The sequence below is a fragment of the Pseudophryne corroboree genome, chromosome 6 (assembly GCF_028390025.1).
Source record: "Pseudophryne corroboree isolate aPseCor3 chromosome 6, aPseCor3.hap2, whole genome shotgun sequence".
NCBI lineage: Eukaryota > Metazoa > Chordata > Amphibia > Anura > Myobatrachidae > Pseudophryne > Pseudophryne corroboree.
The window spans coordinates 595,606,421-595,618,665 of record NC_086449.1 but is presented as its reverse complement, the minus strand read 5'-3'; positions in this window follow the sequence as shown (position 1 = coordinate 595,618,665).

Here is a 12,245-nt window from a genome sequence, read left to right as displayed (position 1 = left end):
CCTCTCAAGATTAGGAATTTTGTACAGTATGTTATCGTCCTAATCCCGTAGCCATTACAGCATAATCAAAACCAATGGATTTATACATTTGTCTGCGGCGAAGTGGTGAAGTGTTTCGCTTCCTATACTCAGAGTCCCGGGTTCGATTCCTTAAGTACGAATGCATGTTAGTTTTTTCCAGACACTTTATTATTTTTTTTATTCACATAAACCAGGGCAAAGCTGCATGAGCGGTTCTATGCGATCGAGTCCGGTGTACCATAATGTGCAGGTTCTATGCAGGTTAAGGTTCTATGCTCCGTACAGTACACATACAATTCTGTAGCTGGGCAGACTGAATAGAAATGGCTACCACCTATGACTCCTTGCCCCACAGAGGCCCTAGGCTACGGAGCAAGTAATAGTCCAGATTGTACAGACTATGGGGCAATGCTGAAGGAGCGTCACAATCCCCTAGCTAAAATACACAGTATGCACATTATGGTACACCGGACTCGATCACATACAGTAGCACACTGGCAAAATGGCCGCCGCCCCTGAACCCTTGTGCAGGTTATGGGGCAATGCTGAAGGAGCGTCACAATCCCCTAGCCAAAATACACAGGGGCGATGGGGATAAGCTACTGTAGGATTGCATACAGTATTACGGTACACCGGACTCAATCGCATAGCACACTGTCAAAATGACCACTACCCCTGAACCCCCACCTCCTGAACCCCCACCTCGTGGCAGGCAGCAGTCGGGTATGGAATGAGAAATGGCAAAAGCTGTGCAGGCTACGGGGCGATGCTGAAGGAGCATCACAATCCCCTAGCCAAAATACACAGAGATAAGCGAGGTCTATGCACATTACAGTACGTTACACCGGGCTCGGTCGCATAGCAAACTGACAAAACACAAGTTTTACATACAGTAAAGCAGGCCAAAGCTGCAGGAGAGTTTCTACTGTAAAGGTTCTATGCACCGTACGGTACTGTACACATACAATTCTATAGCAGGGCAGACTCAATTGAAATGGCTACCGCCTGTGACTCCTAGCTCCTAGGAGGCACTCAGCTATGGAGCAAATAACAGCACAGATTTTGCAGGCTACGGGGCAATGCTGAAGGAGCGTCACAATCCCCTAGCTACAATACACAGGGGCGATAGAGATAATCGAGTGGCTGGAGGGGGGGTCTCCTTGATTTAAGGGGCCCCCACTCCTCCAGGGTACCCCGGCCAGGTGTGACTAGTTGGGTATTTAATTCCATGGCCGCAGGGACCGGTATAAAAGTGTCCCCCGGCTGTGCATTATCTGTCCAGCTAGTGGAGCCCAGTGCTGGTTCAAAAAATATGGGGAACCCCTACGCTTTTTTGTCCCCCTTATTTTTTGCACCAGGACCAGGCGCAGAGCCCGGTGCTGGTTCTAAAAAGATGGGGGATCCCGTGTCCATTTTTTCCATATTCCTGCCGGAATTCGACCGCAATTGTATATACTGTACCCCTTAATGTCACTGCTTACAGTATACAGTATTTAGACATGAGCTTGTGTACAGTATCTGTCATGAGGTGCTTTTTTCACTGACACTATAACTTTTTTCTATTGTAATATACTGTACAGAGGCGGCAAACTAGCCAAACGAGAATAATCAGCTTCTGCTGAATAAAATGAGATGCTACAGTACATGCCTATATTCTGTGAGTGACTGCGGCTCTATGAAATTAAATCAGAAAATGTAAATATGAAATGCATTACTAATGTGTGGCATTACTGTACTGTATGTGTATAAGGTGTACTACAATATTTTCTGGTGTAACATAAGGAAAGGGCACTACTGCATGGTCTAATGCAGTGGTTCTCAAACTCGGTCCTCAGGACCCCACACAGTGCATGTTTTGCAGGTAAACCAGCAAGTGTACAGGTGTATTAATTACTAACTGACACATTTTAGAAGGTCCATACAGTAGGTGGAGCTAATTTTTCCACTTGTGATTCTGTGAGACCTGCAAAACCTGCACTGTGTGGGGTCCTGAGGACTGAGTTTGAGAACCTGTGGTCTAATGTAAATAAAGATGAATGTGGTGGGGTGTAATGTGAATAAGGGGCATTACTGTTAGGAGTAATGTGGTACTATGATATGATGTAATGAGAATAAGAGACACCACTGCATGATATAATGTGAATAAAGTTGCAGTACTGTGTTGTGTCATTTCATCTTCGGGTATTATTGTGTTACCATGCCCCTTCCCAGCAAGAACATACTGTACACTGTTTTGGGCTGGCACTAAATGTGCACATTGTTCTTATTTAGATTATAGGGGGTAGGAGCGCCAAAATGGGTGATGGTGCTGGGAAAGGGGTGCAGGGTTAGAGGCGGAACTACGTAGCATCTGTGCAAGAGGGCATCAGCCAAAATCTAGCCTAGGGCATCATGTTGGTCAGGTTTGGCTCTGATAATACTGAATACTGTACTCTTACTGTACTTTGCATTCAATACAGATACTGTTTGCACACAGGTTTTACATGAATCATTGGCAATGCTGCAGGAGTGTCTCATTAGGCAATCTAAAATATACCACGACTATGGTTGGGGATACAGTAGGGAAGTTCTGTCACCATAAGATGTCTGCTGTGTATAGCATATTTCCATCTGAGATGCATTTGTGTGTTTGTAATAAGAAAAAAACATTTTACTGTACATTTAGTGGATACAGTATTTCTCCCCCATAATGACGTATCATACTGTACAGGTACCCTCATGTACTGTACCGTACCATACTGTAAAATTGAATATTTATTGGAAAAGCATCAATATTAATGTAAAAAAAAGTATTACAACATCCGATTCCATGTACTGCACCGATCAAAATGTACAGTACTCTTATTCAGGACTTATAAAACTGAAAATAACTGTTCATACACATCAATAACATTACTACTGTATAATATTCTACATTAGTTTATGCAATAATCAGACAAAGGCAATTTTATAATTTTTTTTAATAATGCACCAATTTAAAATTTTAAACAGAAAATACAGTACAGAACTACATATTTGTGGCTTGACCATTTCTTTCGACTACAACAGGTAATACTTTATACAGGTGATTTATATAATTATTACAATGTTCAGGTGTGAGTACTTCTAGCCAAAATTTCTTTATCCCATCCAACAGTTGCTGTTTTGTTGTTGGCTTTGCAACACTCCTAATGTACCACTTCAATTGAGCCCACACTAATTCGATTGGGTTCATGTCTGGTGATCTATATAAAAATAAAAAAAAAGCGTATAGAAAAAATTAATGACATTACAGTAAATAGAGAAAATTAAACATACAATATTGTACTGTTTATTAAACAAAAAAATAAATTTACAGTACTAGAGTGCTATCCAAAATTTTACTTGTACACTGTTTCAAAGAATACTCACTCTGGTGGTGTGCGTTCCCAATTCATACCTTTCTCTTCCATAAATTTGGCTGAGGCGGAGTGTTTAGGATCATTGTCTTGGAATATCCTATGGTGAGTTGGGTAATATTTATTCACAAATGGCACTATACATTCCTCTACTATTGTTTCTTGGAAAAATTTCTTATCCATGATCCCTACAGAAATCAAAAAATGTTGTTCATTAATAAGCAACTCCTTTTATTGTGCAGTTACATGTACTCTACAGTACAGCATGTATTTTTACAGAACACAGGCACAGAATAAAGTATAGTACTGTACCTTCGAAAAATAATAGGGGACCAGCTCCTAATCGTGATATGCCTCCCCATACATGGACTTTCAATGGATGCTTTGGGCGTGGTTTTAATGAGATATGGTTACGTTTCCTGAATGACATTCTGGAGAACCGCTCAAGGGCAACAGACGATTCATCTGTGAAAATGACATCATCAAATGTTTCACCACTCTCAATCCATCGCCGTGCCTGTTCCACTTTTTTCTTTATTCACATCTCTTATCATTGGAGATATCCCGTGAAGAGCCAAAAATAATGAAATCAGATACAGTTATGAAATTACAGATTTACAGATTACTGTATATACAGTAGACTGTATGTGCAGTATACTGTATTATATACCTACTGTATACATTAAACTGTACATACATTAAGGTACATACAGAGTAATATATATATACATACTGTACATACACACACACACACACACACACACACACACACACACACACACAGTATACAGTATGTAATCATCACAATAAGCCGGCAATGCTTCATTGCTGTCTCTGAGTGACTATACAGTAGGTATCTCTTTTGGGATAGAATATATACAGTATATACACACACACATACTGTATATAGTATAAAGTACACACTCTGTATAATGATTTATGGCATTGTTATATCACGTATCAAGGGATTATTAACAGTGCATTTACTGTATGGTTTATACTGCTTTCAGTATTTTACCTTGTTGCGCCAAAGGTCCATCCCATTTTCCGTCGCATCCTTCTGATGCTGGTGGCCGATATGTCCAGGTCATACTTGGAATGGAGAATTCGTTTTATTTGCAAAGCAGTACGCTCATCATCCTCACGAGTTAGTTCCTCCACAATTTGTTGCACTCTCCTACAGTACAATACAGTATGAAAAATATGAATTCATGAACAGCACAATCACAGTTACAATTGATGAAGTTTTTATTTTATTTCCAAAAAATTGTCTATGGTATAAAGCAAGTCATTTAAACATTACAGTAGTGTACAGTACGTACCATGTGCATTTTGTAGGAAATACAAATCTGGGCGTTGTTCTCTCGAATGCATGATAGCGCACCGTTTCTAAAGTGACTATAATGCCACTTTCCTTGAGCCATGCATGGATCTCTTTGATGGTTTTATTTTCTTTTTTCATGTTGGCGATTATCTTGCTCATCGTTTTGTTGATAGTTACTGGCATGTTGTCCAACTATAATTCCTGTATGGAGAAAAAACATTTGTGAATACTGTAGTCTAAAATTTACACATCTGAAAATGCATAAGAGTTTTATGATAGAAGTTAATACTGTACATGTTTACTATCCAGTACCTGATGTTCAAATTTAAGTATTGTATACTGTACAGTACTGAAAATACCACTTCAGTGTTATGGACTGCAATTAGTTTCCTGTATGAAACAGATACAGTACAGTAAATAACCCTCCTTGGAAGTGCATGTGCCCTGTGAGACTTACAGTAGTGTACAGCATAAGGGTCGACTGACATGATGTACAAGCATTACATACAGTACATGTCAGTACTGTATGTAAATTCTTCAATTATTGCCTAACAACAATGCTTCTTACTGTATATTAAATACTGTAGGCCTAGAAATGTGCATCTCAATATAGTAGTTAAAAACACAGGGGCCTATGTGGATAAGCGAGTTCTATGCACACTAAAAATGGCCACCGACCGTGAACCCCCAGCACGTGGCAGCGCTCGGAAATGGAGTGAGATACAGTATGGTATACATTTTACAGGCCAGGGGGCAATGCTGAAGGAGTGTCACAATCCCCTAGCTTAATTACACCGGGATAAGCGAGGTCTATGCACATTCCGTTATACCGAGCTCGATCGCTGAGCAACCTGACAAAATGGCCACCGACCGTGAACCCCCAGCACGTGGCAGCGCTCGGATATGGAGTGAGATACAGTATGGCATACATTTTACAGTCCAGGGGGCAATGCTGAAGGAGCGTCACAATCCCCTAGCTCAATTACACCGGGATAAGCGAGGTCTATGCACATTACGTTATACCGAGCTCGATCGCTGAGCAACCTGACAAAATGGCCGCCGACCGTGAACCCCCAGCACGTGGCAGCGCTCGGATATGTAGTGAGATACAGTATGGCATACATTTTACAGTCCAGGGGGCAATGCTGAAGGAGCGTCATAATCCCCTAGCTCAATTACACCGGGATAAGCGAGGTCTATGCACATTACGGTATACCGAGCTGGATCGCTTAGCAACCTGACAAAATGGCCGCCAACCGTGAACTCACAGCACGTGGCAGCGCTCGGATATGTAGTGAGATACAGTATGGCATACATTTTAAAATACACCGGGATAAATTGTACAGGCCAGGGAGCAATGCACAGGGACATTCATCATTTACGTATATAAATAATTGTAAACCGTAAATGAAAGAATTACCGGTCAAATACTGTATGACGAAACTGTGTCAATGAGCTGGAACACGTGAGCCTAGCAGAAGTTTTCGAAGGCAGAAACAGAGAGCAAATTATCAGGAGATTTCTGAAAGGTCGGAGAAGATCCACACATCAAGTCTGCTTACGAGGAAACAGCTTTGCAAAGTGGGTAGCGGGCGGTGACTGAGACGCTCTTTTATTCACATTCAAAGTACAGTATGCTCTGTGATTGGTGCATGACACGCTGCAATTACGCAGCACGATACACTGTGATACACTGCATATACTGTACACTGCATGATACTGTACACACTGCACAATCGTAGACACGTGGATTGTAAAGAACTACTGTATACTGTATAAACAAGTTTAAAAAAGTAATAATTGTTTATGTAAAACTCATGTCGATCTTCTTCCATGTCAACTTAACGACCATGTCAACCTACAGTAACTGGTGTCAACCAATTTCAAAAGCCGCACCATCTAGGTCGACACCAAAAAACAAATTGACATTTTGACCCGGGTTAATGTTTGGTCCTTGTTTAACCATTTGTTTACCACAAATACAGTGCTGTATAGACCGGATACCTGCTGCTACAGCAGCCCCTGCTATAATGTACTGTACCTGTAACTACAGTAACTTAAAGTACAGTAATCTTCAGTAATGTACAGTACTGTACTTACAATCCCTTATGGCCTGCAGGCGTCTTGGGGTCCTCCTAACGAGGTCACTCCATCTCCTCTGGAGTGACCTCACCGTTCTCCTCCGGTTATATCTCCGGAGGATGTCCCTGCTGGCCCTCCGGTACGCCCTCATTTTCTCCTCGTTGCTGGCGAGAGTTCTGTCCCGCCAGCAAACGAGGAGACGCAGCTCACCCATAGAGTAAGGACGGTCCCTTCCAGCAGCCATGACACCGTCCTTATGCTCAATGAGCGTCTCAGACGTCGTGCGTCTCAGACGTCGTGCGTTCCAGGCATTCAACGTAGTTCATGTACTGTACTTTGTGCTTCCCTTAGTTTTGAGTATGCCGTAGTGGACTCGGACGCTCATGTAATTGCATTTCAAAGGCACAGTACAGTATTTCCCATCGTCTCCCCCTACCCCCATCGCCCTTCCCCCCTGGGAGCCTGCACAGGGAGGGAATTCAGGTCATGTGCAATACACAAACGCTGAAGATATACAGTACTGTTTTGCTCAGTTAGTAGTGTCAGAATACCCTCATTTCATTCCCGCTGTTTAGTTGCATTTAGCGTAAAGAATCGCTCCTGCAGATGTACTCTGATTTATATGTAACTTGTGTGCACCTTTCCATTGACTGTCTTACAATGTAGATAAAATAATACAGTGTATTATTACAATAAAAAAAAAAAAAGAAGGCACATCACGTCTCGAACCCTGGACCCCCAGCGTGGGAGGTGGGAGCCTTCACCCCTAGCCCACGATGCCTCATGAGAGACTCCCAATTTCATGTGTGAAAGTACTGCAAACAGCGCCCGGCCCCCACCCCATTGGTGTTGGTTTATGCCTTAGAGGACTCGGACGCTCGCATTTGTAAAGCACGGTATTTTCCACCGCCTCCTGCTAGCCTATTGCCCTTCCCCCCTGGGAGCCTGCACAGATCATGCAGTAGACAGGGAGGGAATTCAGGTCATGTGCAATACACAAACGCCGAATATCTACTGTATACTGTAGTACTGTTTTGCTCACTTAGTAGCATCAGAATACACTCATTTCTACTCATTGCCGTTGTGCAGTTGCATTTAGCGTAAAGAATCGCTCCTGCAGATGTACTTTGATTTATGTGAAACCTGTGTGCATCCTTCCATTGGATGTATTAGAGAGAAAAAAATTTTTTTTTAAATGAATGTCACGGGAACACATAAAAAAAATGGTTGGCATTTCCTTCCCATTGGTGTTGGTTTACAGTATGCCGTAGTGGACTCGGACGCTCATGTAATTGCATTTCAAAGGCACAGTACAGTATTTCCCATCGTCTCCCCCTACCCCCATCGCCCTTCCCCCCTGGGAGCCTGCACAGGGAGGGAATTCAGGTCATGTGCAATACACAAACGCTGAAGATCTACAGTACTGTTTTGCTCAGTTAGTAGTGTCAGAATACCCTCATTTCATTCCCGCTGTTTAGTTGCATTTAGCGTAAAGAATCGCTCCTGCAGATGTACTCTGATTTATATGTAACTTGTGTGCACCTTTCCATTGACTGTCTTACAATGTAGATAAAATAATACAGTGTATTATTACAATAAAAAAAAAAAAAGAAGGCACATCACGTCTCGAACCCTGGACCCCCAGCGTGGGAGGTGGGAGCCTTCACCCCTAGCCCACGACGCCTCATGAGAGACTCCCAATTTCATGTGTGAAAGTACTGCAAACAGCGCCCGGCCCCCACCCCATTGGTGTTGGTTTATGCCTTAGAGGACTCGGACGCTCGCATTTGTAAAGCACGGTATTTTCCACCGCCTCCTGCTAGCCTATTACCCTTCCCCCCTGGGAGCCTGCACAGATCATGCAGTAGACAGGGAGGGAATTCAGGTCATGTGCAGTACACAAACGCCGAATATCTACTGTATACTGTAGTACTGTTTTGATCACTTAGTAGCGTCAGAATACACTCATTTCTACTCATTGCCGTTGTGCAGTTGCATTTAGCGTAAAGAATCGCTCCTGCAGATGTACTTTGATTTATGTGAAACCTGTGTGCATCCTTCCATTGGATGTATTAGAGAGAAAAAAAATTTTTTTTAAATGAATGTCACGGGAACACATAAAAAAAATGGTTGGCATTTCCTTCCCATTGGTGTTGGTTTACAGTATGCCGTAGTGGACTCGGACGCTCATGTAATTGCATTTCAAAGGCACAGTACAGTATTTCCCATTGTCTCCCCCTACCCCCATCGCCCTTCCCCCCTGGGAGCCTGCACAGGGAGGGAATTCAGGTCATGTGCAATACACAAATGCTGAAGATCTACAGTACTGTTTTGCTCAGTTAGTAGTGTCAGAATACCCTCATTTCATTCCCGCTGTTTAGTTGCATTTAGCGTAAAGAATCGCTCCTGCAGATGTACTCTGATTTATATGTAACTTGTGTGCACCTTTCCATTGACTGTCTTACAATGTAGATAAAATAATACAGTGTATTATTACAATAAAAAAAAAAAAAGAAGGCACATCACGTCTCGAACCCTGGACCCCCAGCGTGGGAGGTGGGAGCCTTCACCCCTAGCCCACGATGCCTCATGAGAGACTCCCAATTTCATGTGTGAAAGTACTGCAAACAGCGCCCGGCCCCCACCCCATTGGTGTTGGTTTATGCCTTAGAGGACTCGGACGCTCGCATTTGTAAAGCACGGTATTTTCCACCGCCTCCTGCTAGCTACTGTAGCCCTCCATTCCCAGACGCTCATGTATTTTAAAAGCACGGTGTTTATACATTGTCCTGTACATTCTTCCTTTTACACAATTACTGTAGTTGCGTCTCCATACACATACAGTACTCCATACTTTTTCCACCGCCTCCCGTTACGCCTACAGTATTGCCAGAGCTGTAGATCAATCCGCCGCTATACTGTACTATCGAAAGTACTGGATTGGTGGAGCATTAGCCACACAGTGGTGGAGATGTGTAATGCATGATGAGTATCTAGATCGCCTCAACGCGCCTACCTGTGATTAAACTCAGCTATCGCCTTAGCGTGACTAAACGCCCGTCTCGGCGGAGAAACAGTCAAGATAAAGGTGGCTACATCTGTAATTGTTTATAGTGGAAATATAGCATGTCCCTGAGTAATCATACTCATATTGTTGGCAACTATGTTTACAATCATCTTACCTCACAGAATAAATAGGATTTTAATTACCTACCGGAAAATCCTTTTCTCGTAGTCCGTAAAGGATACTGGGATCCACATTAGTACCGTGGGGTATAGACGAGTCCACTAGGAGCATTGCGCAGTTTAAGAAATTAATAGTGTGCACTGGCTCCTCCCTCTATGCCCCTCCTACCAGACTCAGTCTATAAACTATGCCGGAGGAGACAGACATTCCTTGAGAGAAGGATTAAAAGTACAGTGGTGAGATTCGAACCAGCACACACAAACCAAGAGGAAAGCCATGCTAACCAAACTTGAACAGGAACAACAACAGCTGAACCAACAACAATACTTAACCAAGTAACTGTGCAGGAAACACAAAGCACTGGGCGGGCACCCAGTATCCTCTACGGACTACGACATAAGGATTTACCTGTGGGTAATTAAAATCCTATTTTCTCTTACGTCCTAGAGGATATTGGGGTCCACATTAGTTCCATGGGGATGTACAAAAGCTCCCAAACTGGGTGGGAGAGTGCGGAGGTTCCTGCAGAACTGATTGACCAAATTGAAGGTCCTCAGTGGCCAAAGTATCAAACTTGTAGAACTTAGCAAACGTGTTCGAACCCGACCAAGTAGCTGCTCGGCAGAGCTGTAAAGCCGAGACACCCTGGGCAGCAACCCAGGAAAACCCCACTGACCTAGTAGAGTGGGCCTGCACAGATCTTGGAACCGGCAAACCTGCCGTAAAGTAAGCATGCTGGATAGTAAGCGTGATCCAGCGAGCAATAGTCTGCCTTGAAGCAGAACACCCAATTTTATTGGGATCATAGAGAACAAACAGCGAGTCCGACTTTCTGTGATGAGCTGTCCGCTTCACATAAATCTTCAAAGCCCTCACAACATCTAGGGACTTTGAGGTAGAAGAGGTGTGGGTAACCACCGGAACCACAATAGGTTGGTTGATATAAAATGCAGACACCACATTTGGAAGAAATTGCTGACAAGTTCTGAGTTCAGCTCTATTCTCATGAAAAATCAAATAGGGGCTCTTGTGAGACAATGCCCCCAGTTCCGACACCTGCCTGGTGGAAGCCAGGGCCAACAGTGTGACGGTCTTCCATGTAAAAAAACTTTACGTCCACCTCCTGTAAGGGCTCAAACCATTCTGATTGGAGGAACTGCAACACCACGTTGAGATCCCAAGGTGCCGTGGGAGGCACAAAGGGTGGTTGGATGTGCAGAACACCCTTCAAAAACATCAGAACCTCAGGGAGGGAAGCCAATTGTATCGGGAAGAAAATGGAGAAGGCCGAAATCTGGACTTTTATGGAGCCCAGGCGTAGGCCCACATCCATACCTGACTGCAGAAAAAGCAGAAAACATCCCTGTTGAAATTCCACAGCAGGAAATTTCCTGTTCTCACACCAAGAGACGTATTTTTTCCAAATACAGTGGTAATGCTTATACGTTACCCCTTTTCTGGCTTGGATCAAAGTCAAAATAACTTAATCTGGGATTCCTTTCCAGGCTAGAATTTGATGCTCGTCTTCCATGCCGTCAAACGTAGCCATGGTAAGTCTTGATAGACAAATGGACCCTGTTGCAGGAGATCCTATCGAAGAGGTAGAGGCCACGGATCCTCCAGGTGCATGTCCAGTAGATCCGCGTACCAAGCCCTTCTTGGCCAGTCCGGAGCAATGAGAATTGCTTGAACCTTTTCCCTTTTTATTCTTTTGAGAATCTTTGGGATCAATGGAAATGGCGAAAACACATACACCATCTGGTAGACCCATGGGGTCACCAGAGCATCCACCACCACTGCCTGTGTGTCCCTTGACCTGGAACAATACCGCTGGAGCTTCTTGTTTAGATGAGAGGCCATCATGTCGATTTGTGGAATGCCCCTAACAATGCAGAATTCCTTTGTCGTATAACCAACCCTTTATGAAGTCTAAGAACACTGTACGCTGTTTACTTAAGAAGTACCGTAAGGGTACGCTGGTTGCGTAACGATCGCTCAGCCGTAGGCGAGACGCTCAAGCGTCACGTTCGCTCACGGCCCAGAGATCACAGGACAGAATGATTCGCTATGGCATAGCGGTTCGCTCGAGACCACGAGGAGATCACCAGCGGCGCAGACGCTCACAACGCTATACCTTTATGTCTAAACCTTATACCAATGAAATACACAGAATACCTTAATGTGAATACAGGGTGTAAGTGCAACCTTGTGTAACCTGACTAACTACAAAGCTGCTTGAGCGTTACCGACGCTC